Below are 20,747 nucleotides of genomic sequence, written 5' to 3' on the forward strand. Positions count from 1 at the left end.
CATATATACACCTATGCATTATATATTCATACATGCATTATATATCTATACACATATGCATTATATATCTATTCACATATGCATTATATATCTATACACAGGCATTTATATGTGTGTGTATTATATTATATATATTATATATATATGCATTATATATAAACATATGTATATATGCATATCTACATGTATATTATATATGTATATATATGCATGTATATATAGGCATATATACATATATGCACATATATACATACACACACACATATATACAAAAACACATATATATACATAGACACATATACAAACACATATACAGACGCTCCTCAACTTACGTTTTAGTTGCGTTCCGAACGGCCGAACGTAAGTTGTTACTGTACTATACATCCGTAAATTCTATTACCGTATCTTATAAAACACCCCTAAATCATTAATTATACACAACATTGTAAAATACAGTAGACTTCCACTTATCCGAACTCCAAGGGGGATTAGAAATGTCAGATTAACCGAAATGTTCGGTTAATCCGACTTTGTATGTTTCATTCACGTAGAGTTTTATGCGGTAATGTCGTATGCAATATTCGTACCTGTAAACTTAACATACACATGGAAATTTTTATAATAGTTCATAAACATATTCTATAGAGTATAAACAGCCGATTAGGTGTAAACATGGAGTGTGCTGCTACCGTGTGAGTACTTAGTGAAGCTTGCGGGTGGCGGAAGAGGCGGCGGGGTGTTTGAATGTTCGGTTGAGATCCAAATACATTCGGTTGAAGCGATGGCTACCGTATTGAGAAAATATTCGGTTAATGCGATTATTCGGTTAAAACGCGTTCGGATAAGCGCGAGTTTACTGTAACATTAATTTCAAATAAATTAAATTCAAGCAACATAAATTGAGATGGTGGAGGAGGAGGCAAGGCACGTTCAGTCTGTCGTTTGTATCATGTAAACAATGGACGCAGCGTCATGCGTAAGTATCGTTTGAACTACGGAGAGTCGCGCTAAACTAAAAAATTCACTCAATTTTTTTTTTTACCATTTTCTTTTAGTCAGTTCAAACGTAAAATCGAAAAAACGTAATACGAATGAACGTAAGTAGAGGAGCGTCTGTACATACACACACAATTATGTATATATATATATATATATATATATATATATATATATATTATATACATCCATATTACCTAATTGTAACAGTGAAATAGAGAAGAGTTTGGGTATTACGTCTATATGGTTGTGACAACAGTGGTTATGGCTCCTTGGAGAGTGGAAAGCCAAAACTAGGGCTGGAGTATGACCTTGCTTTTAAATACTCATGACTTAAAACTAAAGCAATACTAAACTGCCTCAATACTCTAACAATGGTAGTAATGTTTTACTATCGTTACTTTTAAAATTTATGTACTTTTTATGTGGGGGGTGGACCTTTTTCCTTGTAGCCCTAAACTCGTGCCGGGCCAGAAACAAGTGGAGAACTGAAAAAACTGGGAGATAGGGATTAAGCAACACTAGAGGGATCTTCCTCAGCAATGTGAACTTGTTGAAGTCTCCACAAAAGTGTGAGAGAATGAATGATATTATTATAAATATATTATATATACTGTATATTATATATATTATATATATATATATATATATATATATATATGTGTGTGTGTGTGTGTGTGTGTGTGTGTGTGTGTGTGTGTGTGTGTGTGTGTTTGTGTGTGTGTGTCGGTGATTCTGGTATGAAGGCTGATCGAGTAGAAGCTGCGATGGCATGGCGCAGTAAAAAGCGGGTTGCCAGCTGGTCGTAGCCATGTGGCAGCTACTAAGAAAGAGGGTTCTGGCATCGTCTGGCAGGCAGAGTTGTGGATATGAATCATGACCCGGATTCACACTACTTTTACGGCCTCAAGACTGACCGTGAACCATCGGAATCCGTCGGAGTGCTTATGCATTAGAATTTTTTTCCAGTAAATCCCTGCAATAATCAAACTCACACTGAGCCCAATTTGGCCCCAATGAGATGAAAAATACTTATGTGACAAATGGCTGTAACTAATATTAGTGTTAGTACTGCATGTGACTTTTGCGGCGAATTAAAAAAAAAATCGAAAAGGAGGGAACCCACAACTTCGCGACGAGTCTCCGGGTCCTGAGGACGAGAAACTATGCGGGAGGGAGGCATATAAGTGCCGCGTGGCCGCCAGGCGATTTGATTCCCTCACGGCTAAGCCCTTTGCACACTCCCTCGTCCATGTGCTTCCTTGTCTGGATTGAATTATGGGATCTAGGGCAAAGCCCAAGCGCTAGGATCTGCTTCCTTGTTTAGCTTCGAATGTAGCCTCCACAATTTTTTTTTTTTTTAAGAGCAGTCCAAAGCCTAGTTCGATCTAATTTTCTCTTAATATTTGTTGTTTTAAGAGATGGGATAACTTTATGAATAGGGATGCCAGGTGGTAAGGAACATAGAACTGTCTAGTGTAAGCCTTATGGTCTCTTGTAGTTTCCTCCATTCTTATGTTCCTATGAATAAAACAGTGACGAGCACCCATGTTGAAATGGAAAAAGATCACCTGGTAAGGAGGTAGGGGTGTGTGTGTGTGTGTGTGTGTGTGTGTGTGTGTGTGTGTGTGTGTGTGTGTGTGTGTGTGTGTGAGAGAGAGAGAGAGAGAGAGAGAGAGAGAGAGAGAGAGGATATACCCCTCTCGCTCCTGTGGGGTGTACAGAGCGACCACCAGAATAACCAGTGCAAAGTACCACACTTAGTGTAACTGATGACATATCAACATACAAATGGAGGAGACTACAAGAGACCATAAGGCCTACACTAGGCAGTTCCATGTCCCTTACCACCATCATCCTCATCCATAGTTATGTACACTTCTCTTTTTTTTCCATTTTGCTGAAGGAAGGGACCCCGATGTGAACAGGTTCTTGATCGATCGTGGCCCCTTTCAGACCGAAATCCATACATCATCTCGATAAGGTCGACTAACAATGTCGAGTACCCTGAGGTGCCGAAGTTCACCCTTCCCCTCCCCTAACCACCATCACCACCTTCCGTACCAGGTGGTACTTTTCCTTTCAGCCAGGCTGTCGTCAGGGGTTTTTATTAGTCTCCGTGGTACCTCTTTCAGTAATGATTTTTTTTTATGGACCAAGGGCGCTCAAAGAAAATTATAGAGGAGCTGAAGTGTAAACAAAAGGCGCCTGGGTTCGAGTCCCGAGTTGAGTGGTTGAGGAAAGAGAAAGTGGACGTCCCACACGCATTTTTTTTTTTTTTTTTTTTTTTGGGGGGGGGGAGGTTGCGCGGATTCATTCAGCTTTCTAGCTTAGCTTTGCTTCGCTTTTGTAAACTCTCACGGGAAATAGAACTATATTACTTTCAAAAGGAGTTTTGATTAATTCTGTTACAGCGCATCTATTAAAGATAAGTGTACTACTACTTTCATTAGTCCTTTTTTTGTGCGAATCCGTCCACTTCTTATTATCGTGGTTTGTGTGTGTGTGTGTGTGTGTGTGTGTGTGTGTGTGTGTGTGTGTGTGTGTGTGTGTGTGTGTGTGTGTGAAAGATTCGCCTCGATCTTGGATCACGTGTTCGACTCGTGACCGACAGCTATTACCTTCCCAGATGAGAGCTCAGAACTCGTATATGGCTCTATCAATGAGTGTTACATCTTATGCACACAGACATACACACCCAACATCTTGCCCACCAGAGTTGAAGTGCCAGTTCGCAGTGCAGTCAAGTTAATTTCTTCACCATTGGGTGGGATTCGAACTCGGATAGCTGATTAAGCGATCCAGAACTGTACCATTGTACCGTCGAGCCAGTGTATACGTGTGTCTTGTATACTCGTGTGTGTTTGTATTAAAAATTATATTATATATATATATATATATATATATATATATATATACATATTATTCATAATCCAATGAGCCGTCACCTGGACACCGGGGTGGCTAGCCATGGAAGCGTAACATCCTTGCCCTTTCCACCACTCGCCGCCTGCCTGCCTCCCTTTCACTCATTCTATAACTTGTACGAAGATCGCACCTCATCCCTTTCCCAGCAGTACTGCCAGTCCATCCTCTGTGCAGAGCCTCTCTCAGGCCGTCGCTTTAGTGTACACCAGGAGTGGGCAACCTTTTTAAGTGTGGATGACAAAACCAGGCATCTTTGATAGAAAATGTTCTCGCATGCCAACTGAGTAAAATTATAGGCCTACATACAAGTATGGGACCCCTCCCTCCCTCCCTTTACCTCCTACAAGGACCCCCATCCGCCGCCCAACATAGCATGCGGTTACCAATGACTACACAAAAGAAGTTGGAGATTTGTTATTTGTTTTAAGGTGAGCTCTGGGCTTCGCGTGCCGGAAAAAAGTCGTTAGTGTGTCAGATTTTGCACGCGTGTCAAGGGTTGCCCACCCCTTCTCATGTTTGTCACGCGCACGTTTGCGCTTGTTTGACATCCCGATCCCGAAGTGTTGGGGCTTCATTTGCTCTATCCACCTGGAATATCAGTGAAAGTTTTTCAGGCGCGGTCCGAACTCGGGTCTTCAGCGTAGGACCCTGAAGCGCTAACCATTGCACCAGCAAGCCGTCTAACAAAAAATGTTATCTTGCAACGTTTCAGAAAAAAGTAAATAGAATAAAAGAAATGATAGTTTGATTCTGATACAGACTTCTCCTTCAGTAACCTAACCGATTCCTCCCGTTAGATTTTCCTCGTTTACATTTTCAATTTATCTATCTATACATTTACCCATCTATTTATTTATATATTATGTCAATATCTGTGCTTCATCATGACCGTTAGTTCATAGTCTGATACAATTTTTTGTTCATATATATCTATAAGGAAACTATGTATTATTAGAAAAATTATACAGGGCAGACGAGAGCCCGTGCGTGCGTACACACACCAACACACACATATATATATATATATATATATATATATATATATATAAATATATATATGCTAACACGGGTACGTGTGTTCACTTATGCAAAGTAGACCACTTGGAAAAATAAACTAACGAAGCAGAGCGCTCTCGTATATTACATCTTCAGTGCACTGAAGATATAATATACGAAAGCGCTCTGCTTCGTTAGTTTCTTTTTCCAAGTGGTCTACTTTGCATATATCCACACACACACACACACACGTGCCAAATGTACGTTTTGTGGAGTGGAGAGGAACATCCTACGTTCAAGTATCTCATTTTTTGGTTTCGTAATGTCACCAGATGAGTGTCCAGTTCTGGGTGAGGGTGAGTTAGGAGGCAGTAAGAGAGGAGGAGGAGGAGGAGACACTCTCCACATAAGACAGTAGATCCCTTTCTAATACAAGTGGCGACCGAGCCAGGGCAGGTCCACGGAGGGAGAGGAGGGAGATGGAGGGAGAGGAGGGAGGAGATGAAGGGAGAGGGAGATGGACAAAGGAGGGAGGGCAAATACGTAAAAAAAAAAAAAAAAAAAAAAAAGCTCAACAGGAACCAGTGACTGACAGCTAAGAGAATCATCTCCCTACACTCCTCCCCCATTTTCAAAATCTGTCAACCCCTTCTTCACTTCCAGCTGGGGGTGCAGCCCCAAGGGGCTGACATTCGGTCATCGGACTGAGCCCAACATATATATATATATATATATATATATACTTCCACTTTTTCATATTTGGAGAACTGACAACCGACGACTGTTCCCCTCCTACTTACAGCTAGTGACATCAAAACCACTCCAACAAATTCGAAGCCACAAGTATTATCACCGTTAACATATTCTAATACCATTATCATTAATTGACTATTATCATTATCAATTTACTACTACTATTGTTATTAACTTACTATTACTATTTGTCACAGCACAGTTATTCGACGTTTGACACCCTGTGACACTGAAACTTCAATAAAAAACTGGTCAGTTGACTTCCGGGTGACAATGAACATGACGTCACCAAGGAGGCGCGCGAAAGGACAAAGTAAATAAATGGAGTCAGTCGACTTTGCAACAAAGACATCGTCGTCAAATCATCTTCCCTGTCTACTTTTCCACTTAAGTGTTCGAAACAGGTTTTCTCACTGACTTCAAGGTTTTACCATACATTGCTGAAGATATCCCACGTGCATGAGAAGAATTATAACTATCTAATAACCGATACAAGATAAAGGCAGTTTAGTGTCTGAAAAGAAACGAGAAAAAGCAAAGTACCTATATTTTATGACAGGTTTTCAACCTATTCCCTCAGAGACCCATTAGTTATGTTATACTGTTTACAAACCTTCCGAAATATCGTTCAAACACCGAATAAAATCCATACTTCTAGAGTGGACAAAGAAACTGAGATCATATCTAGAATATGACAAAAGGAATGTCGTTGGATTACATTAACATCGTTCGGAAGAGGCAGTGGAATCAAACTGACCAGAGTCCCTCAATTCTTCTAGTTGATGTTCACCATCTCCTCCATCCACCTCTTCACCATGTCCTCTTCTTTGCTGATGCGTTTTCTAACGTTGCAGACCTTCACGTTGTTCAAGACCCAGAAACACGACCTGCCTCCTCACATATCGTGACACAGAGCCCAAGTTCGAACAATACATGAATTCAAATCTGAACATGATAACTGGAAATCAAGTATATAAATCAAGTATCTGTACATGAATTTGAGGCGAGGTAGGATAAATTGAAGAGTAGGAGACGGCACCTAACGAGCGTTAGTTCTTTCCAGTATATTTCAATCAGGTGAATACAATTAGACAAATAACGCTGGATCTTGAAGTGGTGAAGAGAGTACGCCAGGAGGCGCGTAGCTGCCATCTACACTCGAACTCCCCCCCTTTAGTCCCTTCCCTACCGGATGGCACATTTACCCTTCGTCTAGGGTTGCCGCCAGGCGATTTTATTCATCTCCGTGGAACCCTATCCCTCGGTAGCTAAGGGGTTGTGGCCTTCATTAAACAATTCCGAACCGGGTGGTCCTCTTCCATTGACAAATCCTGCCGTCAGGTGATTTTATTCGTTTCCGTGGCAAACCCCGCCTCCCCTCCTTAGAATGTGTTTAATTAAAGAGGAGCGTTTTCGACCCAAGCCCCAGGAGATTTCATTCGGACGAAAGTAGGAACTCTGAAGAAAAATGTCCCTCGACTTGTTGAGACTCGTAGCGTTCAGTGTTCACCTTTGGGGTGAACAGAATCGTCTTGTCTAAGTTTGAACAAAATTAGATTAACCTAATCTAAACTACTTGAAGAGGATAATTCTGCCGAGTGCAACTCTGTTCAGACTATCGCCACGCGATTCCATTCACCTGAGAGCAGGACCACGTGCCAGAGGATCTAAGATGGTGAGGAGCCTACTACGCCAAGAGGCGCTGAGTAGCTGCGACCGAAACCGTCACCTTTGCCCTACCAAGCCCTTTAAGGACTGTTGGAGCAGGTAACAGTCACTGCTGGGAAAAAGTGCGGGATTCGAACCCGGGACTAGGAGATTACGTGGCCAACACAAAGGATTACAAAGGATTACAAAGGCGGAGCATGCCGACAGGAGACCTTTTGATCCATATCTAGGTCGGATGCGAAAAAAAATCATATTAATAATAAAACAATAAATAAAAACTATAATAATGTAAATAACAAATAAAATACATAAATAAATGCATAGGTATAGTTATATAATAAACAAAGAGGTAAATACGAGACCGCCATAAGGTTCTTCCACATGATCTCTTCGCTTTGGTGACACGCTTGCTTTACGGTCTTTGTTCTGGCTGACTGTGGAAGACTTTATGGCGGGCTCAAGAGGCCTGCCTTCTCCCACATTGAGCCTTTATGTATTTTGTTCTGGTCAGCTACTGGTGATTTCATTCAGCTCGAGGGGGGGTGAATGACCACGTGCTGGACATACGAGGTGAGAATTTGTTCATCTTGGAAAAACAAACACGAGTCAAATGAACCAGAAGAACTAGTTAACGAGAACATGGGAGTACAAAAAGAAAAAAGGTACAGGAACATGGGACACGCCAAAGACAATAGAAGAGTGAACATAATTGAACAGAAAGTGAAACTTTATGACAAAATGTTTTAGTACAAACAGGAACAAACAAGAACAAAAAACCTAGAACACATAAATATAAAGAGGAATATAAGTGAATTGACACGTAGAACAAATTCACTGTGACAAAATAATGAAGAGAACAAACGAGCAAGATTATGGGGGCAAGCTTGGAAGAGAGAGAAAGATAGAGAGAGGGGAGAGAGAGAGAGGAGAGGGGAGAGAGGGGAGAGAGGAGAGAGAGAGAGGGGAGAGAGAGGGGAGAGAGGAGAGAGAGAGGAGAGAGGGGAGAGAGGGGAGAGAGGAGAGGGCGAGAGAGAGAGGAGAGAGGGGAGAGAGTGGGAAGATAACGAGGGGAGAGAGAGAACGAGGGGAGAGAGAGAGAACGAGGGGAGAGAGAGAGAGAGAGAGAGAGAGAGAGAGAGAGAGAGAGAGAGAGAGAGAGAGAGAGAGAGAGAGAGAGAGAGAGAGAGAGACGGAGAGAGAAAGGACAAAGAACGTGACAAGGAACGAACAGAGATGGAGGACCCCCCCCCCAACCCCACCCAGAGGATCACAGCACCTATAGTAGATTCATCCCTGACCAAGATCAAGATTTTTTTTTTTTTTTGAGACACCCTGTCCAAGCGGTTCGCAAGGCCGCGCAAGAGATAGTACAGTACAGTCGAGGCATCAAGTTCTTCTGAGCTTTCAGTTTTTTAGTTGTATCTGGAGAGAGAGAGGGGGGGGGCAGGGGTGAGCGTGTGTAACCGTTTATGTCGTGAACAAATGTGATCTATTTGGGTATCTGGAAAAAAGACCCTTGCTTATGCTCCTCCAAGAACACACTGAACACCCGAGACCAATATGAACAACGTCGAGGGTCACGTTCTCCTCCTGCAGCGATTTCGGGGCTCTTCGCCTGGTTGAAGGACGAGCGTCATATCGAACACGATCTGCACAATACCAGGACCAAGAGATTCTCTCTCTCTCATCAGTCTTAATCACTTCCGTACCAAGTGTCACTTTCCCTTTTATTCTGGCTGCCGTCAGGCGATTTTACTCGTCTCCATGGCACATTTCACAACGACAAGGGAGTCATACTACCTCTCGACTAACCCCATTCCGTACCGGGTAGTACTTTTCATTATATTCTGGCTGCCGCCAAGAGATTTCATTCGCCTCTGGAGCGCAAGTGCAAGGTTGTTGCAGAGGACGGGTGGGGGGGGATTGAGTTGGGTGGAAGGGGAAGGGAGGGGGGGGAGGCCGCTACCACCTTCCCTGGCACCAATACTCGCTACTGCGCCAATGCAAGGTTGCTCCGGCCCTCTAGATACAGGTCACAGGCTCAGTGCAACAACAAGGTCACAGTGCCAGCACTGCATACGAGCTGAAAGGCAATGCTGTAGCACTGCCACGTCTGTGATGGCTTCAGTGTAGCCACAGAAGAGCAGTGCCAAGGTTAAGTGGTGGCAATGATGGGTGCCGGTTTTACTTGAAAGCTTAGCTGAGGTGGCAGTGGTACAGGAGTGCCAACAATCTAATACGTAAAAGTGGTGACAGGGAATTGTGTCAATGCACCAACGAGATTGTTCCCTGTGACACTGAGGTGGGAGGGTGGGGTTACGGTTATGGTGTCAGAGTATAGTGCAGCGGCAGTCTCTGGTGGCCCTCGTTAACAGTGAACAGTGATCAGGTTACTCGCTGGAGCACGTAATCCCTCTCACTAAACCGCGGCAGTGCAACAGGAGTGAACCACAACACAGACACTACCACGGTAGTTGTATTACGGGGTCACTGTAGCAGTGCTTACTCGTTTAGTAAATCGTTTATTTGGTTTGTCGTGACGACAGTGCCCGGAGTGTCCGTGTCCCGGACCCGAGGCTCGAGGTCGCCCCGAGATCGGAGTCAGTTTGTATCCAGAAGACACGAGACAGTCGCGCCCAGAGCGAAAAGGAAGAAAAGTAAACAACGATAAAGATGGCGCGCGCATGTGCGAGCGAGTCGGGGCAGCAGCACGGAGCCGCGTCAGGGTAGGCGGGACGGGCAAAAGTAAAAGTTGTGTTGGAGAAGGTAGCGTAGCGCGATGTGGCTGATTTCACCACACTCAGGTCTCGTCCAGCTTGCAGACATCGCTCGACCTTCCTCTGCCCCACTGACGACGTTGCTGCCTCTGGTCCTGCTCCTGTGATCCCCCGTAGTTTCCCTACCTCTCCTTTCTCCAACTCCCCCCCCCCCTCCCAGTTTCCTCAAACCCTCTTTGTGCGATTCCTCCCCCATTCCCTGTCCTTTCTATCTTCCGAGTGATAACCTAAGAGCGTGGAAGATGCTGGTGCCTCGATGTGGCACTTTGCCATAAACCAGCAGTAACAGTGGTGGCAGTGGCGGATACTCAGTGACTCATGGTGTAAGTAATTGGCGCAGATTGACAACAGTCCCTAGTCATACAAGTCACCTGGAAATAACGTCTGGTCGAGATTGTGTGCGAAATTTCCGGCGAGAACCCGGATCGAAATTCGACTTCACCATGGAAAATGCCAACAAGGTCAAAATGAAGTGCCCTCTGTGTTTACATCCGTTCATGGTGTGTTCCTTACAAAACTCATGATTTTGTGTTCTTGAAAAAAATAAAAAGACTTTGGAAAAACAAGATCATATGGTGTTTTAACGCTTCCAGTGAAAATATGTTCTTGTGAAACTATTTTTATTCAGTTATTAATGACGGCGTGTTTACCTAACGAAACTAGACATATGACCCTTGCTCAATGCTGACCTAGTCCTACTCCATGGTAGTGCATAGGTGAATCTAGGATTACCAGTTTTAAGTGTTCAGTGACGTCACAAAAATAAATAATAAATAAATAAGATAAATAATAAGTAATAAATAAGAAATAAATAAATAAATGGATAATATTAAAATAAGTGAATGAATAATTAAAGTTAATTAAAAAATCAGAAAAATAATTCTGAAATCTATGCATTCGCTTAGAAACTGTGTTGGACTATTACACAAAAGAACTCCAGAATCGATCATTTGTAACGGAAATTGATCTGCCAAAATTGTCTACGTGGTTCCAAATCCTACGTTAATATCTAGAGAAAAAAAATAGTGTTTACACGTGGAAAACCGTGGAAATACTCAAGGAGTTACTAGAAAATGTGCTCAGATATGTGAATGGACAAAACAGGTGAGTATTAATCTACTGTTAACTTAGATTCACAGTACTAGAGTATACACAGTGACACCATGCCTTAGAATAAGAGTGTCTTTGTCTTTCTAATCTAGATGCATTCGATGTATCTAGGTTAAACGATTTTGAACAGATTGCTCGGGTGTATTGTCTTCGTGTTATTACGCTTCGTCAACCCCTTTCACACAATAAATCAAAGATTACTTTGCGACGTATTAACTTGTATGCAAAAATTCAAATATTTTAAACTTTATTTATTCATTTTCATACGTTCTTTCGTGCAAGAGCATAAAGAAAATATAAATTATTGACCTATTACCCTCAATTTGTCGGTCTTGTAACCTCAATGTGTCTTTTACAAAACAAAAAAATCTTCTGGTTCATTCTCTTACACACATTACAACTCGACTATATTCTTTCATACACCACCTTAAAACAAAATTTTATTCGTGTAACGAGTTAACCTTCACTTATGTTCTCATAAGCCAATTAAACCTTAACTGAGTTACGTCTTTAACCTTCATATGTCCTTCCACGCAACAGTTGAAAGTTAGCTCTGATGACCTCTACACCTTGACGAGTTCTCATCAATCAACAATTTGAACCAGACATAACTCAATTGATATGTTAACCTCTACGTGTTTTTCCACACACATACACCAGCTAAAAATAAACTTTAATCATTGAGGTGGTAACCTCCATCACGTTCGTTCAGGCGAGTTTGAAATCGACCATTGTGCTAGATTTGGTGGGTTCCCTCAAACAATAGTTAAAAGCAAATTTGACAAGATAAACAAGACTAACAATAACGAAAAAAAAAATTAATAAATAAGCAAACCAATTTCTATACTTCTATTCTCGTCATTCAACTAAACAACAACCAGTCAGTCATGGAGAAGGTTTCTACATACTCGTCACAAAGGCCTTGGCGGCCTTCTATCACCAGGATTTTTTTTTTTTTTTTGCCATAAAAAATTAATAAAACCACCTGTCGCCAGCCAAAATGAAACAAACGGGACTAACGAAAGGGGTTACCACCAGACAGCCAGAGGGAGTAAACTAGTCTTAACCGCAAGGTTGGGCTTTGTACGGAAGGGGGCGATGGTGCTCGACTTGTGGCGACAAGCACGTGAGGAGGCCGTCCGTGAGGTGCTTCTCTTTCTCCCACACAACAAGAGCCACAGTGCCCTTCAGACAAGTTCAGACGCGGATCCAAGGGCACAGGTCTGCCTTCACTCTTCCTCTGCCTGGTGACCCTTTTCACTCGATTCCAGCTGCCGCCAGACGATTTTATTCACTTCCCTGACACACAAACCTCCTTTTTAAACACATGGTACTGCTGATCCCGGGCGCTATTTGTTTGTTTCTTTCATCTCTGTCGGCACTCTCCCTGTGTACCCAAGTTCTGGTCCAATGACTCGACTTTTTTCACACCATTCCACACCCTTTTCATGAATTGTCGACATTCGTGTGGATCCCCTTCATCATTCTCCCAAAACCCAGCCCACCAAAATATGTTAATAATAATAATCATAAAATGACTTAACAAAACCCTTTCCTTTACTACAAAGTTGATAATCATAATTATCTTGTTTTTAATATAATTTTGTGATAAGCTTAATTCACATCATGAGATTACATTATATTGAAATGTACAATTCTATACCATTAGGCCATGGCCCTATCCCAAAAATCTTGTTCTGGCTCCCTTGGGGGCCTCCGTGGCCCCCAGGTTGAGAACCAGTGACTATTCTAAACCACCTCTTACTTACCTGCTGGTACTTTATTCTTTTAAACTAACTGCCGTCGCGTGATTTTATTAGTTCCCGTAGCACCCCGACACTCCCCCTTCAGCATCGAAGGGATACTACCTCCCATCCCGTGTGGCACTTTACCTTGTAGTCTTCTTGGCGCCAGACGATTTTTTCCACCTCTGTGGGAAAGTAAACTCAGTGGTGAAAGGGTACTGCATTTAGCCGCCAGCAGTGACCAGTGCTTCTATCCTTGGGAACAACATCGCCCTTGAAGAGGTGGAGTTATATAGATGGTCAAGGAGAGACTCAAGGAAGGCAGTAACAGAATGGAGGGATAAAAGAAGATAAAAGTCATCAGGATTTTTTCTAAGAGGAAATTAGTCTCCAATCATTATAGAATGCTGCAAATCTCTGGTCCGCAGGGGTGTCACGATCGTCGCTGCCAATGACTGATTTCTCTCTTGGCTGACTGGGAGATTATATGGCAGTAAATGTAATAATTATCTACACGTTGGAGTAGTTTGGTATACTTAACTAATGTCGTAGGTAATTAACAGGCATTCTATTCCTTTACCTTAACATAATTCCCTTGATACATACCATATTATATCATACACACACACACACACACACACACACACACACAAAAAAAAAAACCCAATGTGCCAACAGGCGACAATACAAGGCATGGACTACGAGGAAATACTTCATAATACACGACTGCGAAAGAGTATTTTTCGAATTGAATGTTCCAACAAGAATACAGGCATATTTTCTAATTGTTTATTCTGCTTAGAATAAAATATTCGACTTGCAGTTATTATACATTATATATATATATTATATATATATATATATATATATATATATATATATATATATATATATATATATATATATATATATATATATATATAATATATATATATGTTACGTTATACTGTATACAAATATCTCACCCCCCTTTTTTTAACGAGTTTCTTAAGAACATAAGAATGGAAGAGGCTGCAAGAGACCATAAGGCCTACACTAGGCAGTTCCATACCCTTACTACCTTTTCATCCCTATCCATAAAATTCTCAACTTCTCTTATAACAAACAATTGTTTCAGCGCTCACTACATGTTTACCAATTCTGATCCATTCGCTAACCACTGATGTTGAAGGCAACCACTTTGACCGTCCCAACCCAACCTTCACTTGTCCCGTTTTGCTATCTTCACATATTCTGTTTTCTATCAAGTAATAATAACTTCCATTTTATATATATATATATTATATATATATATATATATATATATATATATTATATAACTGAAGATGACAGCTTTGTGGTAGTTACTCGAACTCGTATTATTTTTTATAATGATCCTATCTTCTCAAGGTCACGTGAAGATAAACAAGTTCTCCATAATGGCCTATGCACTTCGACGTTTCATTTACACGCATCAGGAACGACAGTTACAAAACAAGTAAATATATAGTACGAAATTGTAACACAAATATAGTCAGCGAGCAAAAGCCGGATTGCGTAGTTTGTTATACTTGATATAAATACATGTCCCCGTTCCTAATTTAACATTTTTAGATTAAATGCGGGCAGACGTTAGGCCCTGTCCACACGAGCAGTTTCAACCGCCGCGGTTCAAGTACTATGCGCATTTTTCCTAAACTAGGCGCGCATTTTTCCTAAACTAGGCGGTTCCACTGCGGTTCAATTACAAAGTAATTCAATAGAGGCATTCACACACAATCACGGAGTTCTTCCTTGATTATGCAGTACCGCCGTGGTTTTCGTGCACTTCAAACTGCTAGTGTGAACAGGGCCTAATCTAAGGTTGGGAGGATTTGTATCGGGGGGAGGGGAGAGAGAGATAATCCCACATATGGGGGCTTAATCTCTATTAAAAAAAAGACTTAAGACTACGTTGGATAATACCACATTGGACTGCAAGTTAATAGTCGAAGGCTTTTCTCTCATATAAATTACTTCAATAATTTTCAGACTCCGGGATCATCGCTACAGCCTATTAATAACCTTGGTCGAATGAACCGACAATTTCTCCAACCAATTTCTTGCTTGCGTTGATTTCTGCGATGGTGTTTAATTCCCCTCTTCTTGTTGGTGCATAGCCAGCTGTTGGCTGAGGCTGTATCTACCTTGTATGGCCAATCTAAGTATTATTTTGATACATTCACACACTATGATAGTTCTACATAGTTTCAGCTCGTCTAGATGAACGGTTCTTTATTATCAAAGTAGTCTGTGTTTGTGATAAGTAATTAACCGAAATTAATTTTCCTCACAAAATTAACTTCAGTACCACAAATGAGAATAAGGAAACTGTCCGGGTATAGTACAGTTATTCCTGACGATGTCAGTTTGTAGAGGGGGGCCGGTAGAGGGGGTCCCGGTCGATCTCTGTCTCTGTTCATCCCGGGTCCCTCCCCGTCAACTGAATAAAATCGCCTGGGGGGCAATCAGAACTCAACCAGTGCCTCACCGCAACACGAAGTTTCTCATTTCAAGAACATACTCTCTCGTTCTTGGCGAGGTTAGCAGCCTTGGCTGTTGACGTCATCGTCGTCACGAGGACGGCCTATTGTCATCGCCACGAGCCTCGGATGAGACGGCAAGAGAGTGAGGAAGAACTATGTATTTAATTGTTAAGAAATAAGAGATGAAGAGGAACAATACAGATAGTAGGAGGAGGAGGAGGAGGAGTAGGAGGAGGAGTAGGAGGAGTAGGAGGAGGAGGAGGCGGTGTAGGAAGGGGAGGCGGAGGCGGAAGATAGAAGGGGAGGGGGAGGAAAAAGAAAAAGAAAAAGAGAGAGGAAGGAGAGACGAAGAGATCGAGACGAAAATAGAGCGACTTAGTCACATTGTACCGAAATCAATAAAACGACTGTCCATAAAACAAAAAGAACATTAAAAATCCAAAGATCGTACTCAATAAAATGAACAAACGCACAAATAAATATCAACAAATAATTAAAGACCACTATGCAAATCACACATTGGAAAGGTTATAAAAGATTTTGATCATAAAACAATGAGGAACTTCCGTCATGTTGCCCGTAAAAGATGAAAATAAAAATAAAAAATAAAATAGATAAACAAATAAAAATAAAAAGCAACACGCCAAAATTTTCACACCGCGAAGTCTATTAAAGACTGCGCGAAATAAAGACACATAAAAACTAAAATAAATAAACAAGTGAATAAACAAATCAATAGATAGCTTTCATGACCACCACCCATATAAAAAAAAAGAAAATTCAATGTTACAGTGCCAATGACATAACACTGTAGTTGGTCTGGGCACACACTAGCTCCTCTGGCATAGGATCCTTTCCATTTAGCCGAATAAAACCCTGCGCCGGCTGCCACAACGAATTCTCCAAAGGCTGCCACCGTCGCTCACAGAGACTGAACCCCACGAGCGTAAGTCGTATCCTTTATACGAAAATGACGTCACGCCTTCAGCTGAGATCGGCACTATCGAAACCCGACTGGCCACAACGAGGCGGTGGTCAAAACAATGTGACCCAGCTGATGCGTGCCATGACAGACGTCCACTCTCCGACACAGTATCGTCGTGCTTGTAATAGTGGCCAAAAATAAACAAATAAAAATAAAATAGATTAATAATAATAATAATGATTATAGACTAATGATGAAAATAATATACATAAACAAAATGTACAGCATTTTTTTATTGTCTTCTGATATGGCAGTGTGTCCATGTTTACACAACTTAATACTGCAACTTCCGAGTTACTTATACTCCATGTGTCTTGACGCCATTTACTTTTTGAATTCCCTTCCCAGATCAAGAGATCTTTTGTTTTATTCACTGTCTTTAATGTATGTGATTCAGCCATGGGCGGGATTCAAACTCGGACCGCTGGAGTACCGGTTGCGAACGCTACCACTTCGCCGTCAAACCGTGTATGTGTGTGCTTCATATATTTTTTCACGAACCTCTTATCGCTCTACTATTTCAAAAGATATTCTGCTATCAATTCCGTCCAGTCCTTTCACTTAACACAGCAAGCATGTTGCCTTTCTCCTTTCTCGCAATAATAAGCTTCAATTTTTTTCCCCGCTCATTTCTTCACTCAGCTTGAGAGCTAGACTGGGGACCACTTCAGTTTCTGCTATTTGTATTCTATCGATCTTCTATTTTTTTCTTTTTTGTATGCATGCGTGTGTGATTCACCATGGTCTTGGATCACGTGTTGGACTCGTGATTGACTTATTTCCCTCCCGGAAGAGAGCTCAGAGCTCATATATGACCGATCTATGGTTAATGCTGTCACCTTCCACGCACACACACACACACAACTCCCCGCCCACGAAAGTTGGAGTAACTCGCAGTGCGGCGATACTGAAATTATTTCAGCCCTGGGCGGGATACGAACCCGGACCGCCGTAGTGGTAGCCTGGAACTCTAGCCATTGCGCCAGTGTGTGTGTGTGTGTGTGTGTGTGTGTGTGTGTGTGTGTGTGTGTGTGTGTGTGTGTGTGTGTGCGTGTCTACATACGAAAATTTATATAAATGAACGTCTGTGACGAGCACGTCACCATTTTTAGGTCAAGAAAATGTATATAACGTAAAAAGATTTCCCAGCGAGAATCTCTTTCATCTACACCTTTCATGACTAAACAGAAACGAATATACAACATTTTTGGTTGTCTACCGATACGCATAATTACCAAATGACCCTTCCCCCCTTATAAGAGGTGTGGCCGAGTCAAGACACCCACCCCGCACCCATCGAAAACCCCCATTCATTTCTCTTTCCATTTTAGTATCTCATGGGCGAAGGGTCATCCCTGTTCCCGCCACATCGCTCGGGTCGCAGGCGATGGAACGAGACACAGAGTGTACGTAATTATAATTGATTATGACTGCGACTGTGATGGGTGATGTCTTGTAATAACTGAGTCTATCTCCTGATGGTGCTTTTGCCCAAGTGAAGGAAATAACGAGTTCTAAAAGTGGTTTGTTATGGCCCAGGGGCGCGCACACGCACACACACTGTCTACTTGCATTTGTGATGATAATACACCGGTTCAAGGTCATTCACTGCGTGAGTGGAGAAGCCGGATTTTGTTTCGGAGATTGAACATGAGAGTGCCACTGTCGTTACTGATCCCTTTCTTGGTGACGACAACTGAATGGTCGTTGGTTGTTATGGTGTTCATGGAGACTGCGGCTGTTCATGTTCTTTCTGATATAGGCACCAGTGGTAGTCACATTGGTAATGGCGTCTGTTATCTCTTTGTTGTCAGCAGCGTTCCTGTTGACCGTGGTCATGGTGGTGGTGGTAAGGGAGCAGTGTGGTGGAAATGGTGGAGGTGGTGATAGCGAAGGTGACGGCGGGAGGTGGTGGCACCTGGGGAGGGAGGAGAGGTGACGGCGGGTGAAAGTACGGCAATTTGGCGTCGGGGGTAGAACACACGCACACACGCACGCACACACACACACACACACACACACACACACACACACACACACACACACACACACACGTCCCCGTCGTTGATTCTTGAGGCCGCAATACTGACGAAAGCGGGACTGGGACCAAGGTCGCCCGTGGGAGAGACGGAAACAAGGCTGAAGGAGGAAGAAGAGGAGGAAGAAGAGGAGGAGGAGGAGGAGGAGGAGGAGGGTGAGGAGGAGGGTGAGGAGAAGGAGGGTAAGGAGGAGGAGGAGGAGGGTAAGGAGGAGGAGGAGGGTAAGGAGGAGGAGGAGGAGGAGGGTAAGGAGGAGGGTAAGGAGGAGGAGGAGGGTGAGGGTGAGGAGGAGAGTGAGGGTGAGGAGGAGGGTGAGGAGGGTGAGGAGGGTGAGGGTGAGGAGGAGGGTGAGGGTGAGGAGGGTGAGGAGGGGGGTAAGGAGGAGGGTGAGGAGGAGGGTGAGGAGGGGAGGGTGAGGAGGAGGGTGCGGGTGAGGAGGAGGGTGAGGGTGAGAAGGAGGGTGAGGAGGAGGGTGAGGAGGAGGGTGAGGGTGAGGGTGAGGAGGAGGGTGAGGGTGAGGAGGAGGGTGAGGGTGAGGAGGAGGGTGAGGGTGAGGAGGAGGGTGAGGGTGAGGAGGAGGGTGAGGGTGAGGAGGAGGGTGAGGGTGAGGAGGAGGGTGAGGGTGAGGAGGAGGGTGAGGGTGAGGAGGAGGGTGAGGAGGAGGGTGAGGGTGAGGAGGAGGGTGAGGGTGAGGAGGAGGAGGGTGAGGGTGAGAAGGAGGAGGGTGAGAAGGAGGGTGAGGAGGAGGAGGAGGAGGAAGAGGCTAGGCGGAGAAAGGAGAAGAGCGGAAGAGAACGAGGAGGTGAGGGTAATCGAGATAACTGGAGAGGGAGCAGCAGGAAAGACAGGGATAGAGAGAGATAGGGGAAGGGGAGGGGGAGGGGGAAGAGGAGTTATAGAACCAAACGGGTGTGATAACAGCGGTGGTTTTGAGATCCAATACAGATAAAAAAAAAAAAAAAAAAAAAATCGGTGGTGGAAAAGTATGAGGAAGCGGAAGAATAGGATGAACAGGGGAGATGGCGAAGAAGACGAAAAGGAGAAAGAGGAAGATGAGGAGGAGGAGGAGGAGGAGGTGGTGCTGATTTGGGGGGAAGGCTGGTTAACGAAGGTGAAAGGAAGGATGCGTCGGTGGGGAGGGGAGGGGAGGGAGGGGAGGCGGTGAAGGAAGGAAGGGACCCAGAGGATTATGTAAGAAGCGAAAGTGAAAGTCCTCCTGCGCGCCCCGAAGAGACGACGACGTATGGCAGATGTGGATTGATCCCTTTTATCGCGGCGACACGACGTCGATGACGCCGCCAGGTACTATAGTCTTTGTTCTGCCTGACACCGACCGACCTCCCGCCGCTCCGAGGGAGCGAGCTCGCGACTATGAAGGATCTCGACGACCCCACCGCCACCGCCACCGCTCCCGCGGGGGGTTCCCGGGGGTGGGGGGGTTAATTAAAATCTGCTGGAGGCAGTCAGAACAAGACTATGCATGTGCGCCACAGTGATGAAAGGGAGGATGGGGAGAAGGAAGGGGAGGAAGGGTGGGGGAAGAGGGGGAGAAGGAAGGGGAGGAAGGGTGGGGGAGAGGGAGGAGGAGGGGAGGAGTGGGAAAGGAGAGGAGTGAGAAAGAAGTGAGAGAGTGGGAGAGGATAGGAGAGGGGAGGAGTGGGAGAGGGGAGAAGTGGGATGGGATGGGAGAGGGGGAGGGGAGGAGTGGGAGAGGGGAGGAGTGAGAAAGTGAGAGTGGGAGAGGGGAGGAGTGAGAAAGTGAGAGTGGGAGAGGATGAGAGAGGGAGGGGGAGGGGGGAGGGGGAGGGGGAGGGGGAGTGGGGAGGAGTGGAGAGGTGGAGGAGTGGAGAGAGGGGGAGTGGAGAGAGGGGGGAGGAGTGGAGAGAGGGGAAGGAGTGGAGAGAGGGGGAGGAGTGGAGAGAGGGGGGAGGAGTGGAGAGAGGGGGGAGTGGGGAGAGGGGGGAGTGGGGAGAGGGGGGAGTGGGGAGAGGGGGGAGTGGGGAGAGGGGGGAGTGGGGAGAGGGGGGAGTGGGGAGAGGGGGAGGAATGGGGAGACGGAGAGGGAGAGGGGGAGTGGGGGAGTGGGGAAAGGGAGAGGGGGAGTGGGGAGAAGGAGAGGGAGCGAGGGGCCGTGGGGAGAAGGAGAGGGAGCGAGGGGCCGTGGGGAGAAGGAGAGGGAGAGAGGGGCCGTGGGGAGAAGGAGAGGGAGCGAGGGGCCGTGGGGAGAAGGAGAGGGAGGGAGGGGG

This window comes from Oratosquilla oratoria, chromosome 41 (assembly GCF_046742065.1).
Source record: "Oratosquilla oratoria isolate Oo_2021 chromosome 41, ASM4674206v1, whole genome shotgun sequence".
NCBI lineage: Eukaryota > Metazoa > Arthropoda > Malacostraca > Stomatopoda > Squillidae > Oratosquilla > Oratosquilla oratoria.